Source organism: Polypterus senegalus, chromosome 1, assembly GCF_016835505.1.
Source record: "Polypterus senegalus isolate Bchr_013 chromosome 1, ASM1683550v1, whole genome shotgun sequence".
Taxonomy (NCBI): domain Eukaryota; kingdom Metazoa; phylum Chordata; class Cladistia; order Polypteriformes; family Polypteridae; genus Polypterus; species Polypterus senegalus.
In genome coordinates, this window is record NC_053154.1 from 11,802,684 (window position 1) to 11,826,184 (window position 23,501).

Consider the following 23,501-nt stretch of genomic DNA (forward strand, 5'->3'; position numbering starts at 1 on the left):
ATCTATCTATCTATCTATCTATCTATTATATAGTGCCTTTCACATCTATCTATCTATCTATCTATCTATCTATCTATCTATCTATCTATCTATCTATCTATCTATCTATCTATTATATAGTGCCTTTCACATCTATCTATCTATCTATCTATCATATAGTGCCTTTCACATCTATCTATCTATCTATTATATAGTGCCTTTCACATCTATCTATCTATCTATCTATCTATCTATCTATCTATCTATCTATCTATCTATCTATCTATCTATTATATAGTGCCTTTCACATCTATCTATCTATCTATCTATATATCTATTATATAGTGCCTTTCACATCTATCTATCTATCTATCTATCTATTTTTTAAGTAGCTCATACCGTTTCTGATCTTGAGGAAGTTTTACCCATTTAGTATTTCTGTATTAAAGGTTTTCTTTTTCATAGTTAATGACTAGACTCATCCCACCCATTCGAGGATGACCACAATCACACTTTAGTTTAGGTACCCATTATAAACTAGCAATTAACCTCCTGTGGCATTAACCCTAATGCTCCCCTGGGCTTGAAAATTCAATGTAAAAACAGTTAACCGCAACGGACTCTTGGGTTAAGCTGTTCTGATCTGACATACAGTACAGCATTACGCCTGAATAACGCTCGGAAGAGTATGCTGCTGCCATCTTGTGGATGATACGCGCTGGTAACTCATTAATATTTAAATCAGCCTAAATGGATAAACCGGAGCATTACTTAAAAAGTAAAACTGAAAAGCTCAATCTATAAGAAAACAAAAAAGGCCAGATGATTCTGACATTGAGGAATTATGTAAACTGCAGCAAGAGATTAAAACAGGCATTTGAAACGTCACAAAAGAGAAAGCGGAAATAAAAATCACAAGTGAAGCCAAAACAAACAGCAAGCAATTTTTTTTCTGTGCTACTCCAATAAAAAGATGATAAAAGAGAATTTAAGAAACCTTAGGGATATGAATGGAGAAATCATTGAAAATGTGAAGGAAATAACAAATGAACTGAGCAAATATCTTGAGCAGGAAGAAACAAGTGGAATGTCTCATGCAGAAATAAAATAAACCTTGAGTTCATAGATTTTATAAAAGAAGAGACAGATGTGCTTCAAGCCCTCAGTATGTTAAAGGATAATAAAACCCCCAGACCTGATGGGATTTTACCAATTTTATTTAAAAAAACACTAAAGACATTATCTATAAACTCATATGAGGCAAACGTCAGTCAAAGGAGATGGGAGAAATACCTGAGGATTGGAAAGTCACAAATGTGGCTTCATGAAGGGAGATTAAAATTGATCCTGGTAATTACCCTTATAAGTCTTACTTCTGTACCATGCAAAATTATGAAAACTACATCTCTCTATTATATAAAAAAAAAATCCTGGGACGAGACGTGACTTTTTCAGAGAGATACTTTCAAGTCCCACAAGATGAGACTTTGTGCCAAGAGATTTAACCAACTCCCGGGGTTGGAAATAAAAGACAAAGAGTAGATGACAAAGTAGAACGTCGTAAAGAGGTTCAAAAACGTTGGTGCGATTCACATGTAGAGCAGGTTAGAGATAATAAAAGTTCTAAAATTGGAAAGTCTGAAAAAAATTATAGTAAAGATCGCATTAGCGCAAACAAATGGAAATTATTACTCGTTGAAATATTGGAACAGCGAAAAGAGATCGAATAGATAGATAGATAGCTAGATAGATAGATAGATAGATAGATAGATATAGGAACATAGGTGATATGACATATTATTCAGCTTTAAAGTTTAAGTCAGAGACTTGCAAATCGTCTAATTTGTGTTGCCATCAGGGAAAAGTAGTGTTTCTTCCCAATGAAGAGGCATATCCGTGAGAAATAAAAGATGTGTTATATGGTGAAAGTGAAATCTACAAATGTCCATCCATTATCCAACCCGCTCTATCCTAACTACAGGGTCACGGGGATCTGCTGGAGCCAATCCCAGCCAACACAGGGTTAAAGGCAGGAAACAAAGCCCAGGCAGGGCAGCAGCCCACCACATTATATATATATATATATATATATATATATATATATATATATATATATATATATATATATATATATATATATATATATATATATATATATATATAGCAAAATACCCGCGTAAGTATTGCATTAAAATTTTTATTAAGAAAAAAATTAAACCTTTTTAAACTGAGGGAAAATATGCCAATAACTATTTGTTAACAATCTGACCATGTGAACAGTAATCTTGTTTCAAATCTCACAGCTTGGATTGCTGCTGTCATAATCGGTTTGAGTTTCATGGTTTGTTTCAATTATGACAGTATTTGTAGGACTTGTGTTGAAGAGACATTCAGCATCTGTCAAGCGTTGTAAGCATACAACTGGTTTCATCGATAAGTTCACATCCAGCTTTTGAGAGTTTAAATATTCATAAACATCAAAGTGTCCACTACTGAAATCATCACCTGGGAGTCTAAGATGTTTAAGATGCACTGGCGGTTGTCGAAAGGTGTAAAATATTTGGCCATTTCGGTACACTTGAAAGTGACAACTGAACAAATTCAGCGGAAGCCATCAACTCACATGCAGAACCATAGGTGAAGGGTTTAAGCATTTCACTCTTCTAGTGCTCCTGTGTAGTATAATTATCTCCTGTACCGTCATCAGTCCACACCTTGAACCTGTCCCAGTCATTCAATACATAAGACACAATGTTCCTCCGGATATCAAGAGTGAGCCTGATATGGCCGTGCAATATGTAACACAGAGAATGGAAAAGGTAGGTGGTATCTCTGGGCATGGAAACCACTCGGTAAGTGACAGTTCTTTGATCGATAGTGATCACCTCGATAAACATGGTAATGGGGGTTGGAATGATAAAGGAAATGGGTACTTGAACAATGTAAAGTAAGTCTAAAATACCTACACAATAACTATAATCGTAATAAATGAACAATAAAACAGCGGAGAAGCCGTGGATTAAATAAAAAGGCTGTAGTTATCAGCAGGGAGACGTGAATCCCGTGGCGAAGCAAGGAAGGGAATGTAGAGACCGGAGCGACGGACGGCCTTATATAGGCAGGCAGCCAACAACATGGGAGGCGTTGGGATGGGGGACCCAACGCCGCCTCACACGGTGACCAAGCTGCAGGCTATGGACGTATATATATACGTAAGTAGGATTCAGTTAGCGTTGGGAGCCCGTGTACCAAATTTCTTGAAGTTGGGCCCATAAGTAACAAAGGCTGTTAAAAGTTCGATATGGCGGCCGACAATGGCATCATACTACCGAAATAAGTACGTACATTGGTTTCGGTTAGCGCAGGGAAGCCGCCTACCAAATTTCAAGAAGATCGGGCCGTAAATAAGAAAGTTCAACATGGTGGACGTTGAACGTTATGACCGTTACACGTAGAATTTCAAAATGAACCCTGCTTAACTTTTGTAAGTAACCTGTAAGGAATGAGCCTGCCAAATTTCAGCCTTCTACCTACACAAGAAGTTGGAGATTAGTGACGTTGGAAAGTTCAATATGGCGCCCGACAGTGGTGTCATACCAACGAAATAAGTACGTACATCAGTTTCCGTTAAAAGTTCAATATGGCAGCTGACAGTGGCGTCATAACACAGAAATAAATATGTACATTGGTTTCAGTTAGCGCAGGGAAGAAGTCTACCAAATTTCGTGAAGATGGGGCCATGAATAAGAAAGTTCAATATGGCAGACGTTGTTGACCGTTATGACCGTTACACATAGAATTTCGAAATGAAACCTGCTTAACTTTTGTAAGTAAGCTGTAAGAAATGGGCCTGCCAAATTTCAGCCTTCTACCTACACGGGATGTTGGAGAATTAGTGACGTTTGGAAAATTCAATATGGCGGCCAAAAGTTGTGTCATACCACCGAAATAAGTACGTACATCGGTTTTGGTTAGCGCAGGGAAGCCACCTTCCAAATTTCGTGAAGATGGGGTCAGCCTTCTACCTACACGGGAAGTTGGAAAATTGGTGATGTTGGAAAGTTCAATATGGTGGCTGACAGTGGCATCATGCCATCGAAATAAGTAAGTACATCGGTTTTGGTTAGTGCAGGGAAGCCGCCTACGAAATTTCGTGAAGATGGGGCCATAAATAAGAAAGTTCAACATGGCGGACGTTGTCGACCTTTATCGACCATTAAGACTGTTACATGTAGAATTTCGAAATGAAACCTGCTTAACTTTTGTAAGTAAGCTGTAAGGAATGAGCCTGTCAAATTTCAGCCTTCTACCTACACGGGAAGTTAGAGAATTAGTGATGAGTCAGTCAGTCAGTGAGGGCTTTGCCTTTTATTAGTATATATATATATATATAGTGATAAAGGCGCTATATAGCACCCGACGGCACAGACTACGCAGAGGCACATGTTCACACTCAAAAGGCTTTTTATTTTCTTCAGCCGTGGGCACACGCCTTCCCTGTGTCCCACAGGCCGAACACAGTCTAAAGCACAAAATAACCCACACAACCAAACTTTCCTGCTCCACCACTCCTCCCAGGCAACCTCGTCCTCTTCCTCCCGATTCTGGCCTTGATTGCTGGGAGGCAGGCCCTTTTATACCCCACCCGGAAGTGTTCCAGGTGCCTGACCAGCTGGTCTTAATTGCACCTCCGGGTGGGGCTGATAAACCGTCCAGCGTGGTGGCTGGTTGTCCGCAGCACCCCCTAGCGGCCACCCCATCTCCCAACCGGGCTGCTGTGGTGGACTCCATGTCCCATGGAGCCACAGGGGAGATTGAGGAGGATCCACGGCCAGGAGGCTGCCCCAAGCGCCCGGGGAAGGTACTGCAATGTCCATGATGGCTCCCCTGGACGATGCAGCAGAGCGTCCGGCCGGGCATGGGACCCGCTGTCCGTCACAATAGATATATATATATATATATATATATACACGAGGGGAAGTCAAACAGTAAAGGAACATTTGAGAAAAGGGGCTCGTCTCCATTATCTATCAGCAGCTAAGCGAGTTTCTCTCTCCCAGAGGTTTCGTTTTGCCGATGTGCTTGACTTGCTTGTGTATTAGCAGCTAAGCGAGTTTCTCTTCTCTCTGCGCTTTCAATTTAGCGACAGAGTCGCTTTCTTTGAGCTTCATGCTGTAGCCTCGCACTTCTGGGCTGAACAGACAGAGACACTTCCACGCATAGACGTTTATACATGAGAGTAGGGGACTCTGCCCCCTTCTCACTTCGCTCGCCCATCCCGGGGTTTTGGTTATACAATTTAAAGAGATTGTTATTTTCATGGGAATTGTTACATATGCATTATTTTCACTTTTACTTCAAAACTTTAGTAAAAACAATATTTGGAATTAACTTTTCTTCCAAATCGCATTAAATTTTGATTCTGTATTTTGGACGTATAACTGCCTGTGAGTGAATATCGTTTGTTTCTCTCTAATAAATAAAATGACTTTTTCAAATGTTTGTCCATGCTCTTTCTACTTCGCTTAGTCGCTGACATGTCATCTAGAACGTATAAAATTATTGTCCTGATAAAATTTATAAGAGCTGAAAGCGCAGGAAGTGTGTCTGACAAAAGCATTCACACGACTGAGGTTGGATGACCGTGGTCTTGTTTGAAAATGGTTGTAAGTAGGGCATGACCTGAAAAAAACCTCATGTTAAAAGTCTCCGTCTCTTGGGACTTCATACTGCACCCACATTTTTGTAATCATTTAATTCTTGCTGGCAACACAAATTAAGCGATCTACAAGTCTCCGATTTAAAGTTTAAATCCGAACAGTATATTCGATCTCTTTTCGCTGTTCCATTATTTCACCGAGTAATAATTTCTGTTTGTTTGTGCTAATGTGATCTTTACAACCTTTTTTTTGAGACTTTTGAATTTTCGTATTTCCATTATCCCTAACTTACTCTGCATGTGTACTACACCAACGTTTTTGGAACATTTTAATTCTCGTGGATATGCCTCTTCATTGGGAAGAAAAACTACTGTTCAATTCCCTAATGGCAACACGAATTAGACGATCTACAAGTCCCCGACTTAAAGTTTAAATCCGAACAGTATATTCAATCTCTTTTCGCTGTTCCATTATTTCACAGAGTAATAATTTCTGTTTGTTTGCGCTCACTCTGGTGGGCTGGCGCCTTGCCCGGGGTTTGTTTCCTGCCTTACACCCTGTGTTGGCTGGGATTGGCACCAGCAGACCCCGTGACCCTGCAGTTAGGATATAGCGGGTTGGATAATGGATGGATGATCTTTACTATCCTTTTTTTTGAGATTTTCTAATTTTTGTACTTCCATTATCTCTAACTTCCTCTGCATGTGTACTGCACCAACATTTTTGGAATCTTTTAATTCTCGCGGATACATTGGGGAGAAACAATACTTTTTTATTCCCTGATGGCAACACGAATTAGACGATCTACAAGTTCCCGACTTAAAGTTTAAATCTGAACAATATATTCAATCTCGTTTCACTGTTCCGTTATTTCACCGGGTAATAATTTGTTTGCGCTAATGCGAAAAATTTTCGTACTTCCATTATCTCTAACCTGCTCTGCATGTGTATCGCGCCAGCGTTTTTGAATTTTTTGCAATGTTCTACTTTGTCATCTACTCTTTGTCTTTTATTTCTAGATCCAGAGGTGGTTAAAAATTTTGTCACAAAGACTCATCTCGTGGGGCGTGAAAGTGTCCCTCCAAGAAAATCACGTCTCGTCTCCTTCCAAGATTTTATTTTTTATAATAGAGAGATATTTTCCACACAAACACACACACTAATCCACAGCAAAATATCACTACACATAAAGTCGCTGCTGCTAAAACTCTGCCCCCGTTACCTAGTAACCACACTATGAATACTTGCAGGATAATATATATATATATTTTTTTTTCACTCGAGATCTTTATTTAAATACCCAGTGCCAGGCAAACGCTTGAAGAATTAGATAGATAGATAGATAGATAGATAGATAGATAGATAGATAGATAGATAGATAGATAGATAGATAGATATGAAAGGTACTATATAATAGATAGATAGATAGATAGATAGATACAGTGGGAGCCACGTCAAACAGCCGCCTGGAGCATGACAGGTCTATGACAGGACCATGACAGGACCATGCACAATCCGTGCATGGAATGTGATCCCCCGCGATGACGCAGTTAACGATGCCCCGCCCCATAACGCCCCCATGCGCTTTCTAAAAAGATGGTTGCAATGCTGTATAATCCCGCCAGATGGAGCATTGACTGCTTCAGTTAACTGCAGTGTCCAGGAAGCCCTATACCGTATCTTTAATATACTGTATAGGCAGTTCTTGTATTGTCAACATAGTTTCATAAATAGATGACGTGGTAAAAAAAACAACAACAAACCGATTAATAAAACAGATTTGTTAAATCACTCAATACACAACCCATGATGATTATGCTATTTATTATTAAATAATGAATTAATAAAACTAGTTAGTAAAATATTTTTATTCTAGACTATAAATGAAGAAAAAATAAAGCAAGTTACAGTAGGCAGTTGATACGACAGCTTGCGTGGTGCAATGCTAAGAACTGCTGATTTCCGATCCGTGCTATATAAAATCATCCCATTCAAATATTAACAATTTCCACACACCCTTCCTACATTCACGACATGTGTACTTGTTGCAGTGTACACATCTCTCTGTGCTATGGTTCCTATTACACTGAATGAGCACCTGACATTGTACTTTCTTCCCTATATAAATCACATTCGAGTATAGCGCGTCTCCAAATAAATCACATTCGAGTTATAGCGCGTCTTTATGTGAAAACAGCATTGTCAGATTGGGGGGTTTGGGGGTCGTGAACGCGACTGAGAGAATGGAACTGAATTTTAAAAAAAAAAGCTAACCTTTACAATTATCATGCATTTACATATTCGTTTTCAAATAATTTTGCATTATTATATAGGAGCTTCCCTGTCTACCTATCATATAGTGTGTTTCCTTCCTATCTATCTATATATCTATCCCCTTAGCTGTTTTTTTTTATATATCTATTATACAGTGCCTTCCCTGTTTATTTATATATCTAGTGCCTTCTCTGCCTGTCTGTCTGATTGCATATAGCGCTGAACTTACTGCTCTGTACTATTCTGTCCTCTGCATGTCCTGGAGTACAAAAGAAACAGCACCATACAGCAACATGTGCGAACTGGCAAGATCGGGGAAAAAACACGCGGTCACTGATTACAAACCGCAAGATGAATGAAAGAGACAATATATGTAAAAACATCATCGCACTAATGCAATATTATTTGAAAATGAATAGCGTCAGATCGGGTTTGATTATGCGCCCGATCTGACGCTGTTCGTTTTCAAATAATATTGCATGTACTGTGCGTTGAAACTGCTTCACTGAATAAGATGACTCCTTCTGTAACAGCATCAGCGTGTATTCAAACCCGATCTGACGCTGTTCGTTTTCAAATAATATTGCATGTACTTAACTATTTTAGAATAAAAACATACATTTGATTTCAGTCAGTCTGTAAGAGCCAGGGGCGGCATGGTGGCGCAGTGGTAGCGCTGCTGCCTCGCAGTTAGGAGACCCGGGTTTGCTTCCCGGGTCCTCCCTGCGTGGAGTTTGCATGTTCTCCCCGTGTCTGCGTGGGTTTCCTCCAGGCGCCGGTTTCCTCCCACAATCCAAAGACATGCAGGTTAGGTGGATTGGCGACTCTAAATTGGCCCTAGTGTGTGCTTGGTGTGTGGGTGTGTTTGTGTGTGTCCTGCGGTGGGTTGGCACCCTGCCCGGGATTGGTTCCTGCCTTGTGCCCTGTGTTGGCTGGGATTGGCTCCAGCGAACCCCCGTGACCCTGTATTCGGATTCAGCGGGTTAGAAAATGGATGGATGGATGGATGTAAGAGCCAGTGTACATTACGGAAGCGTATTAGGGCCACGGTGAAAAAAAAATACGGACACAGTGAAGAAAAAAAATCTAAAGTGGAAATGTCGAGAATAAAGTCAACATGTGACTTTATTCTCGACATTTCCACTTTATTGTCGCCAATTATATCGAGATTAAAGTCGACATTTCCACTTTATTCTAATAGTTTATTTTGTCAGTAGAATGTCGCAAACTAAACTAAATCTTAAAATGAATGTTTAATTTACTAGATTTTCTCAAACCCCGTCATTAATTAATGTAGCACATTAAATGCTTTATATTAAGTGTTCCCGACCCAGTTAAGGTGTTTACACGGATTACTGTAGAAACGGAACACACGTGAAATGCGTGTATTCCAAATAATGATCTATTCTTTCCACTCTAAAACTCCACTTCACTCCCAGATAATCAAAACGTGCACAAACTTCTCCCAGCTCAAGCCTTGATTAAGTCGTTGGGGGGATGGAATAGCCGACTCGGAACCAGTGGTGCGCTGTCAGATCCGGAAATCTCTGCATGACAGTCTCGTGCACCTTCTCTTTTAAATTCTTGGGCAATTTGGCTTTGCCGTTTGTCCCACTCCAGTTCAATGTAACCCATGGGTCTCAATCACAAAATCAGCCAACACTGTAAACAGATGACACAACAAATTATATACTCTGAAACGTTCATTTGAACATTTAAAAATACAGTATATACAAAAACATAAATATAAAACAATCAACTATTATTGTTAAAGTCAGTCTGCTGTTCAGGATCAAGTTTACGGGCTTCGTTTAACGCTGAAGCACTAACGGCCAAAGTGCCACCGTGTGTGTGTGTGTGCGCGCGCTCCGGCATTCGTCAGGTTTGTCTGAGCTGGCTTTAACACAAACACATTTGCGCGCCAGCAGGACGAAAAAAAACATTTTAGCACCATCTAACAGTCAGTAATAAGGAGAAGTCAGTACATTCTCCGTTGAGATTTCTCACATTCCACTCCTCCTAAGTTTGTCTTTTAATGAAGTTCTAAGAAAACTAAGAAAAATATTTTGGGTCACTTAAGCACGAAATAGCACGGACGCAAATGATCAAGATTTTAATTGTCATTTTCTCAAACATGATTTTCCAACTTGGCGTTTATAAAGATTTAGACAGACTGAATTTAAGGATGCACCCCTAGTAACCTAAAAAACACACACACACCGAAGAGCAAAGCGGAGCTGCGCATTCACACCTCAGACCGTCTTTTGTCTTGTAAATGAGGTCTCCTAATTCACCTTCCAATCCCCACCAGCACACACACTCTTTGTCTGTACTGTACACTGTTGCTGTTTGTTAGGGCACTTGGTTATACAGAGTACTTTAATGTATAAAACACTTACTTCCTGGTTTGTTTTATTTTAAATATAGCTTATTACCTTATTCAGCAAAATAAACAATGTTATCTTTGTGTTAATTATTAACGTATTGATGTCTTTTAATTAAGGACAAAAATAGACCATGCGCTTGTGTTTAGGACTGCTGAACAGCTGTGTTCATAGGCTTAATCAATAACAGTTAAAGCATTTGTGGATGAGAGTGTGTGTGTGTGTGTGTGTGTGTGTGTGTGTGTGCGCTCCTGCATTTCTCCGTTGGCTTTAACACAAACACATTTGCGCAGACAGGTCTAAAGAACCCCTCCCCCCGCCAAAAAAACACACACAGAGCAATTAGCACCACGTCATAGTCAGGATTCTCCACTGAGGTTTCTCACCTTCTAAGTTTGTGTTTGCTCTTTTGATGGAGTTCTTAAAACCCAAAAAATTATTTATACTGAGAAAAATTATTATGGGTCACATAATCACAAACACAAACTAGCACAGATACATATGATCAAGTGTTTAACTATTGTTTTCATTTGTTTCTATGACCAGTAATAATATTAATAATAATTATTATTGTTAGCCCAACTCTTTGACTATTTAAAACAAAGGCGTAAACAAAATCCCCCGAACGACTTAGAACGGGCACAAACTTCTCCCAGCTCATGCCTTGATTGATTATCTGGGAGTGAAGTGGAGTTTTAGAGTGGAAATAATAGATCGTTATTTGGAATACACGCATTTCACGTGTGTTCCGTTTCTACAGTAATCCGTGTAAACACATTTTTAAAACAGAAACGTTTTTTATATTCTAGTAGTAGATGACAAAATGTGAGCATAAACTATATAATGTATGAAGCCTGAAGTCCAAATATCAAACACTTTCACAAACGTTACAAATATAACAGAACAAGTATGCTTTTATTCAAAAATATAACTGCAGAAAAAAACCACCTTAACATGCGACATTGACACTTGTTTATTGTGACTGCCTCCGTAGCGCAATTGAATCAGCTCGTGACTGGGAATCAGAAGATCGTGAGTTCGATCCTGCACCACTTTGTTTTGAGAAGTAAACTGCTCTTAGTCTTACTATTTTAGAATAAAACATGCATTTGATTTCAGTGTGTAACAGCCAGTAATTTATGATACTTGTAAAGGTTAGTTTTTTTTTTATTCACTTTTCATTCTCTCAGTCGTGTTCAGGATCCTTCTCTACCCCCCCATCTGAGAATGCTGTTTTTACATAAAGACGCGCTGTAGCTCTGCAGCGTACTTGTGACTGCATTCTCGTACCAATGCTTGAACTGAAGTTCCTGCGTGTACTTTTCGTGGCATTACACGTCTATTTTTTTGAGCATGCCCGTGTCGCTCAAACACAGAAACATATGTTGGTGTACAAGAATAAAAGACAAGTGCACTTTTATTCTAGACTATAAGTGAAGAAAAACTAAAGCAAGTTACAGTAGGCGGTTGATACGACAGCTTGTGTGGTGTAATGCTAAGAATTGCTGATTTCCGATCCGTGCTGTATAAAATCATCACATTCAAATATTAACAATTTCCACACACCCTTCCTACATTTACGACATGTCTACTTGTTGCAGTATACACAGCTCTCTGTGCTATGGTTCCTATTACACTGAATGAGCACCTGACATTGTACTTTCTTCCCTATATAAATAACATTTGAGTATAGCGTCTCCAAATAAATCACATTTGAGTTATAGCGCGTCTTTATGTGAAAACAGCATTGTCAGATTTTTGGGGAATCAGGAACGCGACTGAGAGAATGGAACTGAAAAAAAAAAAAGACTGAAATCAAATGTATGTTTTTATTCTAAAATAGTTAAGTACATGCAATATTATTTGAAAATGAACAACGTCAGATCGGGTTTGAATATGCGCCCGATCTGACGCTGTTCGTTTTCAAATCATATTGCATGTACTGTGCATTGAAACTGCTGCACTGAATAAGCTGACTCCTTCTGTAACAGCATCAGCGTGTATTCAAACCCGATCTGACGCTGTTCGTTTCAAATAATATTGCATTAGTGCGATGATGTTTTTACATATATTGTCTCTTTCATTCATCTTGCGGTTTGTAATCAGTGACGCGTGTTTTTCCTCGATCTTGCCAGTTCGCACATGTTGCTGTATGGTGCTGTTTCTTTTGTGCAGGACATGCAGAGGACAGAAAAGTACAGAGCAGTAAGTTCAGCGCTATATGCAATCAGACAGACAGACAGGCAGAGAAGGCACTAGATATATAAATAAACAGGGAAGGCACTGTATAATAGATATATAAAAAACAGCTAAGGGGATAGATATATAGATAGGTAGGTAGGTAGGAAGGAAAGGCACTATATGATAGGCAGACAGGGATAGCTCCTATATAATAATATAATATAATGTTATAATTATAATAATAAAATATCATGTTAAAATCACGTGATTGCAACTCAGCGCAGCTAAATTGCTGGCGTGTGTTAACGTGTTCTTGAGAACAAAGCGCCATCTAGTGGTGGAACCAGGTAAATGAATAAATAGGGCATGAATGGGCGTGTTTACTGTGAAATCTTGACACGCCTTCTGTCAGTAGAGGGAGGGGGATCACGGCGTGCATAGGGCAGCCGTACGCCATTCGCACGCCATTCACACGGCCGCGGCTATTTGACGTGGCTCCATCTGTAGATAGATAGATAGATAGATAGATAGATAGATAGATAGATAGATAGATAGGAAAGGCACTATATGATAGATAGATAGATAGATAGATAGATAGATAGATAGATAGATAGATAGATAGATAGATAGATAGATAGATAGATAGATATTTTATTAATCCCAAGGGTAAATTAGCGTGTGAAATCACATCCAGACGTTCTCATCTTTGTGAATGCCACAGAATTTACCCGGAGTAGAGCACAATTTATTTCACAAATTTGTTTTGCCAGATCCATCCATCCATTTTTCCAACCTGCTGAATTCAAACACAGGGTCACGGGGGTCTGCTGGAGCCAATCCCAGCCAACACAGGGCACAAGGCAGGAACCAATCCCGGGCAGGATGCCAACCCACCGCAGGTTTTGCCAGATTTTACTGCAAATTCAATTTCACACAAATCGTTTTGCTTCAGACAACACCCTCAGTGCCACAAAATGTCAGTGGCCCCCCTTTTGCTAGAATGTGCAAAGCTGACAAACCATTGAAGAAGGAATTTTTTTGGTTTCCTTGTTCAAAACGGGGTATATCATACCCGAGCCACTTTTACAGACAGAGCATGCGTCTGTTGGCTTCTTTTCAACAAAGTGAGGGGGCACGAGTGTGGCTTCTTTGGTGATTTTTATTTTTTTTCTTCACATTAAGTACCTTCACCCCCAGGATAGCAGAAAAATAAAAGACACAGTAAGAAAACAAAATAAGTCAACATTATAGAATAAGAGTAAGGTTTGATGGCCAGGGAGGACAGAAAAAACAAAAAAAAAACTCCAGACGGCAAAAAAAAAAATAATATCTGTAGGGATTCCAGACCATAAGACCGCCCAGTCCCCTCTGACTGACTGGTGCTCAAAATTCCTTTCTTATTTTCCAAATAGTTTCTAAGAGGGAAAATAGTGCGGGATTTCTCAAACTCATCCTTACTTGTAGTATCAACCCTTAACTGGGAAAACTCAAACTGGAAGTGTGTGGAATTAAAAAAAAAATTGGTATCCAATTTGCTTCCATTAATAAGGTGAGGATCCTTGTCTTTTTAACTGTTAAAACGAGGGACGTTTACGCACTTTTATATTTTTGTTGGAAATGGTGGAGGCAAAAACATTTTCGCTGATGGCATTAAAAAGTTGGTACGACGTTGGGAAAATGACACCTCACAGGAAGATGACTATGTAGATAATTGTTGTAATTTGCTTTTGAAATTCTTAACAAATAGAGTTAAATAAAGTGCAGAAACTTTTTGAACATCCCTCGTAATAACAGTATTTCTTTACATTTATATAGCACTTTACATATTGAGTGGGGAGCCAGTGTGTAGCACCCACCTGGATGATGTGACGGCAGCCATTTTTGTTCCAGTAGACTCACCACACACAAGCTATTAGGTGGTACATTGGTGATAGGTAGTTAGCCAGTTAGAAACAGGGGACGATTAGGGGTCCATTACAGGGTGAATGCACTCGCGCGCCATTGCCAATTTAGTGTCACCTAACATGCATGTGAGCAGTGGGAGGAAACCAGAACATCTGGTGGAAACCCACAGAGAACATGCAAACTCCACACGGGGAGGGTCGGGGATATGACCCATGGTCTCCTTACGGAGAGACAGCTGTGCCACCCTAATGAAGGAATGATATTTCCAAAATGATGCACTTCCCTGGATGCCAATCTGGACTACCCCAATGCCTCTTGGCTCCTGACTTAACTCTATGAGGTTATGCGTTGTCCCCATGTCCAAATTGGCCTCTCTGGGTACTCATCTCACATCTTCACGGCATGTGGGCCACATTAACTCTTTCAGGGAGGATGTCGACTTTTGTCAAAACTTAGGGGTACAGGATGGTAATCAGCTGTAAGCCGCGACAAAACTCGCCCTTACGTTTTAGGTTGACTCTCTTTGCTAGAAGGAATGTTACATAGCTTTGTTGATTTGACCGCGATTCCCTACACGTGCATGAGTAGCAAAGAGCAGAACACCTCTAAAATGGCATCAACATCTGGTGAGAGACCAAAGCGAATGTGCAAAGCAAAATACTCCACGGATGTTTAATGTAATTTCGTTGAATAGGACTCCGAGTTTGATACAAGTGATCTGGAGATAGACGAAAGTGAGGTAAAAAGTCAGACCTAAACCCACACATAATTAATAATTATAGGCCTATTCTCTCAAATACTAGAAAAAGTAGTCGCCAGTCAGCTTCAGTCACACCTTACACATTACAACTTATTTGAGAAATTCCAGTCTGGCTTTCGCACTGGTCATAGTACAGAAACGGCACTAACGCAGGTTGTAAACGACATTCTGATATCCTGTGATGAAGGAAACTCCACTGTAGTTATGTTGTTAGACTTAAGCACAGCATTTGACACCATTGACCATTCTATTTTACTGCACAGGCTAGAAAACGATGTTGGGCTTACAGGCCCCGTGCTCGCTTGGTTTAGTTCTTATTTATCAAATCGATTCCAGTATGTACAGAAATGTGCTGACAGGACTCCATCGTTATACACAGAAGTTCAATATGGTGTCCCGCAGGGCTCAGTACTGGGACCTTTACTGTTTTCACTTTACATGCTTCCACTGGGATCTCTCATTAGGAAACATCATGTTAATTTTCACTCGTATGCACATGACACCCAGTTATACCTTTCATTTAGATCAAATGAAGTTTCTCTGATGTTGTCTTTAATTAGTTGTGTTAGTGAATTAAAGGAGTGGATGAATGAGAACTACTTGTCTTTAAACACAGATAAAAAAGTGATGTTAACTGTTGGAAGGAATGACGCTGATCACAGCAATATTTTATCATCATTTGACTCAGTTGGAATCACCATTAATTTTACTGAATCAGCCCGCAATCTCGGAGTTCTCTTTGACTCTAGCAGGTCATTTAAAGCACACATTACAAAGTTGTCCAAATCATTTTTCTTCCATCTTAAAAATGTTTGGAAATTAAGGCACTTAATTTCTGCAAAACTGCAATGCGGTGTTCAATGGATGTTCAAACTGTTCTTTACTCAGCCTCAAGTTAATCCAAAATGCGGCTGCAAGAATTATTACAAGAACAAGAAACTATGAACACATAACTCCAGTTCTTAAGTCCTTACACTGGCGCCTGGTTAAGTTTAGGGCAGATTTCAAAACCCTCCTTTTAACATATAAAGCCTTAATAGGCCGAGGTCCGGCTTACTTGTCTGAACTTATCATGACTTACAAACCAGAACGCACATTAAGATCTCAAGATGCCAGTCTACTTAGGATTCCAAGGATTAATAAAATAACAGGGGGAGGTCGAGCTTTTAGTTACAGGACCCCCTAAACTGTGGACTGGTCTGCCTGCTACCATAAGAGATGCCCCCTCGGTCTCAGCTTTCAAAAACTCACAACTTCAGTTTAGCACACCATGACTAGAGCTGCTGATCAACTGTACAGACTGCATCTCTGTTGTTAGTCATTAGCACTGAAACATAAGTAACATGATCGTTATAATTTGATACTATCCCTCACCTATTCCGTTTCTCTTCTCAGTACTCAAATGTGGCACTTGGTGCCCACTGCCCACCTGCCAAGTTGTCTTCCTGCCAAAGATAAAGTCATCCCTGATGGATGATCATAGGAATCGTGGGGTAGAAGGGTCCTTTCATCGGGTTGGCTGTGGAATGGCCAAATAGGGGAGGCAGCTTGATGGCCGAGGTCTCCAGGACTCTAAACAAATCCAAATCATATTATGGGATATCATCTCCTGTTAAATTCTGCTCCGTACTTGTAATACTTTTATGTTTACACTGTATTGAGGATTTGTTCTGTTCTGTGTAATGTACTGTATTGTATTGACCCCCTTCTTTTTGACACCCACTTCACGCCCAACGTACCTGGAAAGGCGTCTGCCTTTCCTAAAGTTTCTTCCATTTTATTTTTCCCTACAAGGGTTTTTTTGGGAGTTTTTCCTTGACTTCTTAGAGAGTCAGGGCTGGGGGCTGTCAAGAGGCAGGACCTGTTAAAGCCCGTTGCAGAACTTCTTGTGTGATTTTGGGCTATACAAAAATAAATTGTATTGTATTGTAATGTATAGGTACCGGCATCATCTGATCGGTCCCCAGCTGATTGTGGTGCTGAACACTTTCATGTAGCTGATACACCTACAGCAGCGTTCGCCTGGAAGGACCACCACATATTACGTTACACTGTGACCACCACCAACCACCCACCTGCTGTATGAAGACAGCCAGGCAGCAGGCCCACCGTGCATTCCTGCTATCCATTGAAGTGCCCCCACGCAGCCATTGCTGCCAGAGATACTGAACATGCGCCAACGGCAGCCACGGCACGTAGCAACAAATGTTGTATGTTGATTTATGTGTGAAACAATTGCTTTGTGTGCTTCTAAGAATGTTTTTTAGAAAAAATATTCAGCCCTCAAAGAGTTAATGAACCCCTCATCGATGGAGTATTTGCGTGTGTCCCACCTGGGGTGCAACGTATGCTGCCAACATAGAATTCACCTTGAAGTGGGGTCGGCTATATTGAGACTGCTGTGAAAAGTGTCTTAATTCTGTTTTTTGGTGCATATGTCATTAATTAATGTATTTATTTATTGAAATGCTTTGTTAATCTCAGAGGGGAAATTGTCTTTTCGTATGACTTTTGCAGGTCAGAGCACAGGGTCTGCCATTGTACAGCACTCCAGGAGCAATTTTCAGGTTATGGGCCTTGTGGACTGTTCGGATTAACACTGTATGGGATTCAAATTCGAACAAAGTGTGTGACAATATCTATCCTGAATCTGAGAAATTAACAAAAATGAATTAATCAGACAGTTGGAACCAAACAAACAAACATGGATACCAGCTACATGCTGATTTCAAATTCTTTATAGTGCAGGATGTCAACGGATTGGTCAACTCACGTGTTTTGACGGCAGAGTGTGTCTCTTGATTGGGTCGTGTAAACTTGCTTCTTTATTCATTTAGATAGGAACAAAAGTAACAAGCTGGTTATGTTTGCTGATATTACCAAGACAGGTGGATTGGCAGATAATCTCAAATCCGTTGAATCATCACAGAGGCACTTGGACAGTACACAGGCTTGGACAGATTTGTGATGAAGTGGCTGTTGCTTCACCACCTGAGGCCACATGTCCGCCACGCCCTTGACCCTCTGCAGTTTGCATACCAGGAGAAGGTGGGAGTGGAGGACGCCATCATCTATATGCTAAAATGATCCCTGAGGCAGTGGTGCTGTAAGAATTATGTTTCTGGACTTCTCTAGCGCCTTCAACAACATCCAACCTCTGCTTTTTAGGGACAAGCTGACAGAGTTTGGAGTAGACTCACACCTGGTTGCATGGATTGTAGACTATCTTACAGAAAGACCTCAGTATGTGCGTCTCGGGAACTGCAGGTCTGACATGGTGGTCAGCAGCACAGGAGCGCCGCAGGGGACTGTACTTTCTCTGGTCCTGTTCAGCCAACATATATCAGACTTCCAATACAACTCGAAGTCCTGCTACGTGCAAAAGTTCGCTGACGACACGGCTATCGTGGGCTGCATCAGGAGTGGGCAGAAGGAGGAGTACAGGAACCTAATCAAGGACTTTGTTAAATGGTGCGACCCAAACCACCTACACCTGAACACCAGCAAGACCAAGGAGCTGGTGGTGGATTTTAGGAGGCCCAGGCCCCTCATGGACCCTGTGATCATCAGAGGTAACTGTGTGCAGAGGGTGCAGACCTATAAATACCTGGGAGTGCAGCTGGATGATAAATTGGACTGGACTGCCAATACTGATGCTCTGTGTAAGAAAGGACAGAGCCGACTATACTTTCTGAGAAGGTTGGCATCCTTCAACATCTGCATAAGATGCTGCAGATTTTTTGTGAATTTCCCCTTGAGATTAATAAAGTATCTGTCTATCTATCTATCTATCTATCTATCTATCTATCTATCTATCTATCTATCTATCTATCTATCTATCTATCTATCTATCTATCTATCTATTATATAGTGCCTTACATATCTATCTATCTATCTATCTATCTATCTATCTATCTATCTATCTATCTATCTATCTATCTATCTATCTATCTATCTATCTTATAGTGCCTTTCCCATATCTATCTATCTATCTATCTATCTATCTATCTATCTATCTATCTATCTATCTATCTATCTATCTATCTATTATATAGTGCCTTACATATCTATCTATCTATCTATCTATCTATCTATCTATCTATCTATCTATCTATCTATCTATCTATCTATCTATCTATCTATCTGTCCATCTATCTATCTATCTATCTCTCTATCTAACACTACTGTCTTGCTGTCGGTGTGTCTTTCGATTAGTGTGGTCTGGGGTGGGCGTGGCTGAGTCGTGGTGTTGGAAGTCGGACTTGTTTTCTGTAAGTTTTTTTGTTTTTTCTTTATTTCTGACCCCTTTTCTTATTTTTCTGTATCAGGGGGTTTTATCAAATAAGACGCGGCTTTGGTGTGTAGCCATGGCCGCGTCCAAAGGGTCGTCGCCTGGTATAATGCCTAGGTTTTATGAAAATCTTTCCCCGCATGGGGCTAAAGTACTGGTCGAGCCGCACGTTTCGGCTGAAGAGTGTGTTGTGGCTGTCGGTAAAGTTGTTGGCTTTAAGAATGTTCGTTCAGCATCAAGAATGAATAAAGCCGTAGTAGTTTTTCTTAACGAGGAATCTCTGGTTGATACACTTGTAGAAGAAGGGATTATTATTAATGGCGCTCTGGTTCCTGTTTTACCTCTGTCAGCACCTGCGAAAAAAATTATTATTTCAAATGTCCCACCGTTCCTAAAGAATGATGTTTTGGTGCAGGAACTCCGCCGCTATGGCCAGGTTTTATCAGATATAGTGATGATTCCGTTGGGCTGTAAAATGAGAGAATTGAAACACGTTGTTTCATTTAGGAGGCAGGTTTTTATGGTGTTAAACAACATGAATGAGGACATAAATGTTGCTCTAAGATTCAAGGTTGATGGCTGTGATTATGTGGTTTTTGTTACTTCGGACTCGATGAAGTGTTTTAACTGTGGGAGGGCCGGACACAAGGCCTCTCAATGTAAAATGAGACCGTTTTACCAGTGGGCGGCGCTCCCCTGCTTCAGTAAGCGAGACGGAGTATGAAAGCGTGAGGAGGTGGACAGTATGGAGGATGAGGAGACTGCAGAGGTAGCTGAGCTCGTAGCCGGAGCACAGGTTGTGAGTGATTTGCACCCCACTGTAGTGTTAGCAGTCGCTCCTGAGGCGAGCCTGCTGACTACCGAAGGGAATGCGTTGGCTGAGCCCAGCGATCCTGTTGTAAACGAGTCCGTTCAAAGTGCTCAGTGCGAGTCTGTGGAAGGAGAACTAAGTACAAATGAGCCGGAGACTGCGGAGGTCAGTAGCGGAGGGGATAAGACGGCGATGATCGGCACAGAGAGTGCGCCCGTTGGCCCCGCTGTGAATGAAGCTATGGCTACTGACGTGATTGCAGAAACACCGGCGTGTGCTGACGGGCCTGACTGAGCGCACGAGATGAGCTCTGTGGAAGGACAGAGGAGTGAAACAGCAGCGGGTGTGAGTGGCGAGACCGATCAGAGGGAGAGTGCAGGAGTGGGGGGTGTGAGGAGGATTTTACAGTTCGTACTCGAAAACGAAAAGAAAAATCAGACACTAAAAAATCTGCAAAGAAAAGTCACGTGGCTGGCGAGCCGTCGCAAGGATCTAGCAGGATTCTTAGAAGTCAGAGTGATTGTCACAGCGACCTGAGTGATCGTGAGCACGAAGGCGGTGACACTGACGTCTCAGTGAGGAGTACGACCTCGTCCCAATACAGACTCAGTGGCGGGTATAACACTGCAAGTATTAGGAAGTTTTTAGACTTCATCGAAGGCAAGAGGGGTGTTAAAGTGGAGGATCACTTCCCTGACCTTCCATTGTTTGTGGTGTCCGCTCAAAGGGTGATGCAAAGCGGCACGTCTGGGAATGGACCAAAAGGAAACTACCCGTCTTAAAAATGTGATTAGCAGGGTGCGAAAGTCCATTTTTCAGAAATAATGGATATGTTTTTGAAACTTCTTTATTTTTGGTTGACTTGCGCAGTACTGTTCACTTCCATTTGTGAGTCATCAATGCAGTCTTTACACATTGGGAGTTTAAATGTGAATGGCTGTAGGGCGACTGCAAAGAGAGCCGCTCTGTTTGACTTTTTAAACCAAAAGGCTTTTCAGGTCACTTTCTTACAGGAAACTCACTCTGATGTTGTGGACGAAAACTCAGACCCGACAGCAGGTGCGGTTATAAAGCAGCTTTATTTTTCAGAGTCACGGTGAGAAGAGTTTCAGAAAAGCAGACAATCAAATATACATGACAGCGTCAGGGCTCTTCTGAACCCCGTCTGTTGGGTGGGGTCCAGTTTTATACCCCTAGAATGCGTAATTTAATATCATTACAAAATGTAACAGTCAACACTTTATTATACACAAACCTTGAGCCCCTTTAACATTCCTTGTAAAACTTGATTTCTTGGCTCCTTTTGTTATGGCGTTCAGATGTAAGCTAAGGGAAAACGTGATAAGGCAGACTCATGTGTGGAATGCTCAGACCTTGAGTCCTTTGCGCAAACATTTTTCTGTTTGCTAAAACAAAGCATGCTGTTACTTGGTTTCCTAACAGCTTACTTCTCAGACACGAATTAGTACAAGGGAACGAAGAGAACATTCGTCTTCCACAATGTTAGAAATCAGCCGGACTGGTTACGTGAGTGGGTCAGGGGGTCAGGCTGTCCTGAGTCATGGCTCACACGTCAGTGCTGGGGTGGCCATAATGTTCTCTAACACGTCAAATTTACAAATCACTAACATTAGTGAGGTGGTGGCTGGGCGCCTCCTGGTAATTCAGGTGAAAGATAAGAGCCAAGATCTGGTGTTTATTAACACTTACGCTCCAACAAATGGAGGTGAGAGACTTTGTTTCTTTAAAGCTCTGAGGAAGGTGCTGGAGACCTTTGTTAATGGGGAGATCCTGTTGGTCGGAGGAGATTTTAATTGTACGGAGAATAACTTACTGGACCGTAATGGTGCTGAGCCTCACCCAGCGTCTGTCCGTGCTTTACGCTCCTTATTAGACCACTCGGACCTGGTGGACGTCTGGAGAAGTAAATTTCCGTCAGATAGACAGTACACCTGGGTAAAGGGGGGCGGTGGGTGCATTTCGATGGCGCGTTTGGACCGTTTTTACTGTCTGAGGCACCTGCTGAATACGGTCACTAAGGCTTATATCTGCCCAGTCGGATTCTCAGATCACTCTCTGGTAGGAATGAATGTCTCTGTCCCTAAAAAACCTTCCTCTCAATCTCTTTGGCACTTTAATGTCTCCCTGTTAGAGGATTCTCATTTCCTCAAGTGTTTTGAGTTTTTCTGGCTGCAGTGGACTCAAACCAAGTCCACATTCCCATCTCTTTGGCAATGGTGGGATGTGTTGAAGGTGCAGATTAAAGTCTTTTGCCAGCAGTACACTCAGCATGTGACCAGGCGGTGTCTTCACGAAATGAAGAGCTTGGAGGAGGACATCACAAATCTGCACAGCGTTTTACAGGACTACTTTAGTGAAGAAACGCTTGCTGTTTTAAAGTCCAAAAAACAATCCCTAGCTAAACTCCTGGAGCTTCGTGCCCAAAGTGCATTGGTGTGCTCGCGTTTTCAAACTTTAAATCATTTGGACGCGCCTACTAAATTTTTCTTTAATCTGGAAAAGAAAGAGGCCGAGAGTAAAGTGATCCACATGCTGCAGGACACTGAAGGTCACGAGCTGCACACCACGGAGGAGATCAGGAACTTTGCTCTCTCTTTTTACTCTGATTTATTTAAGGATGGTGTAATTGATGATTCGGCTGTGTTGGACTATTTGAACGGATTACCCAAACTTACAGACACGGTCAAGCTGAAGCTGGAGGCAGACATCACCTTTCAGGAGTTATCAGATGCACTGGCTAGATTGAACACTGGAAAGGCACCAGGACTCGATGGCATCCCAGCTGAGTTCTATAATCATTTCTGGTACCTGCTGGGTGCAGAGGTGTACGAGGTGTTCTTACAAAGTTTACAGGATGGAGAATTACCATTGAGCTGCAGAAGAGCAGTCGTCACTCTGCTGCCTAAGAAAGGAGACCTTTGTCAAATAAAGAACTGGCGCCCGGTGAGCCTGCTGTGCATGGACTTTAAGATCTTCTCGAGGGCCCTGGCCAGCCGCCTGAGGACTGTGATGGACCTGCTCATCAGTCCCTGCCAGACGTACTGTGTGCCTGACAGGACTATTTATGATAATATTTTTGTATTAAGGGATATCATTTCAGCCTCAAATCTTTCTGGGATGGATTTATGAATATTATCCATTGATCAGGAGAAAGCTTTTGATCGAGTAGATCACCGGTTTTTGTTTAAAACATTGAAATGTTTTGGGTTTGGTGATAATTTTGTTCAGATGATTG

The 23,501-nt window shown here is 41.2% G+C and overlaps 1 protein-coding gene across 1 annotated transcript in view; it reads right to left on the reverse strand.

Moving 5' to 3' along the window:
• Positions 1-23,501, reverse strand: part of lrrc4ca (leucine rich repeat containing 4C, genome duplicate a) — a 2,071,324-nt gene that overhangs the window by 385,120 nt on the left and 1,662,703 nt on the right. The gene's annotated exons all lie outside the window — the stretch shown is intronic.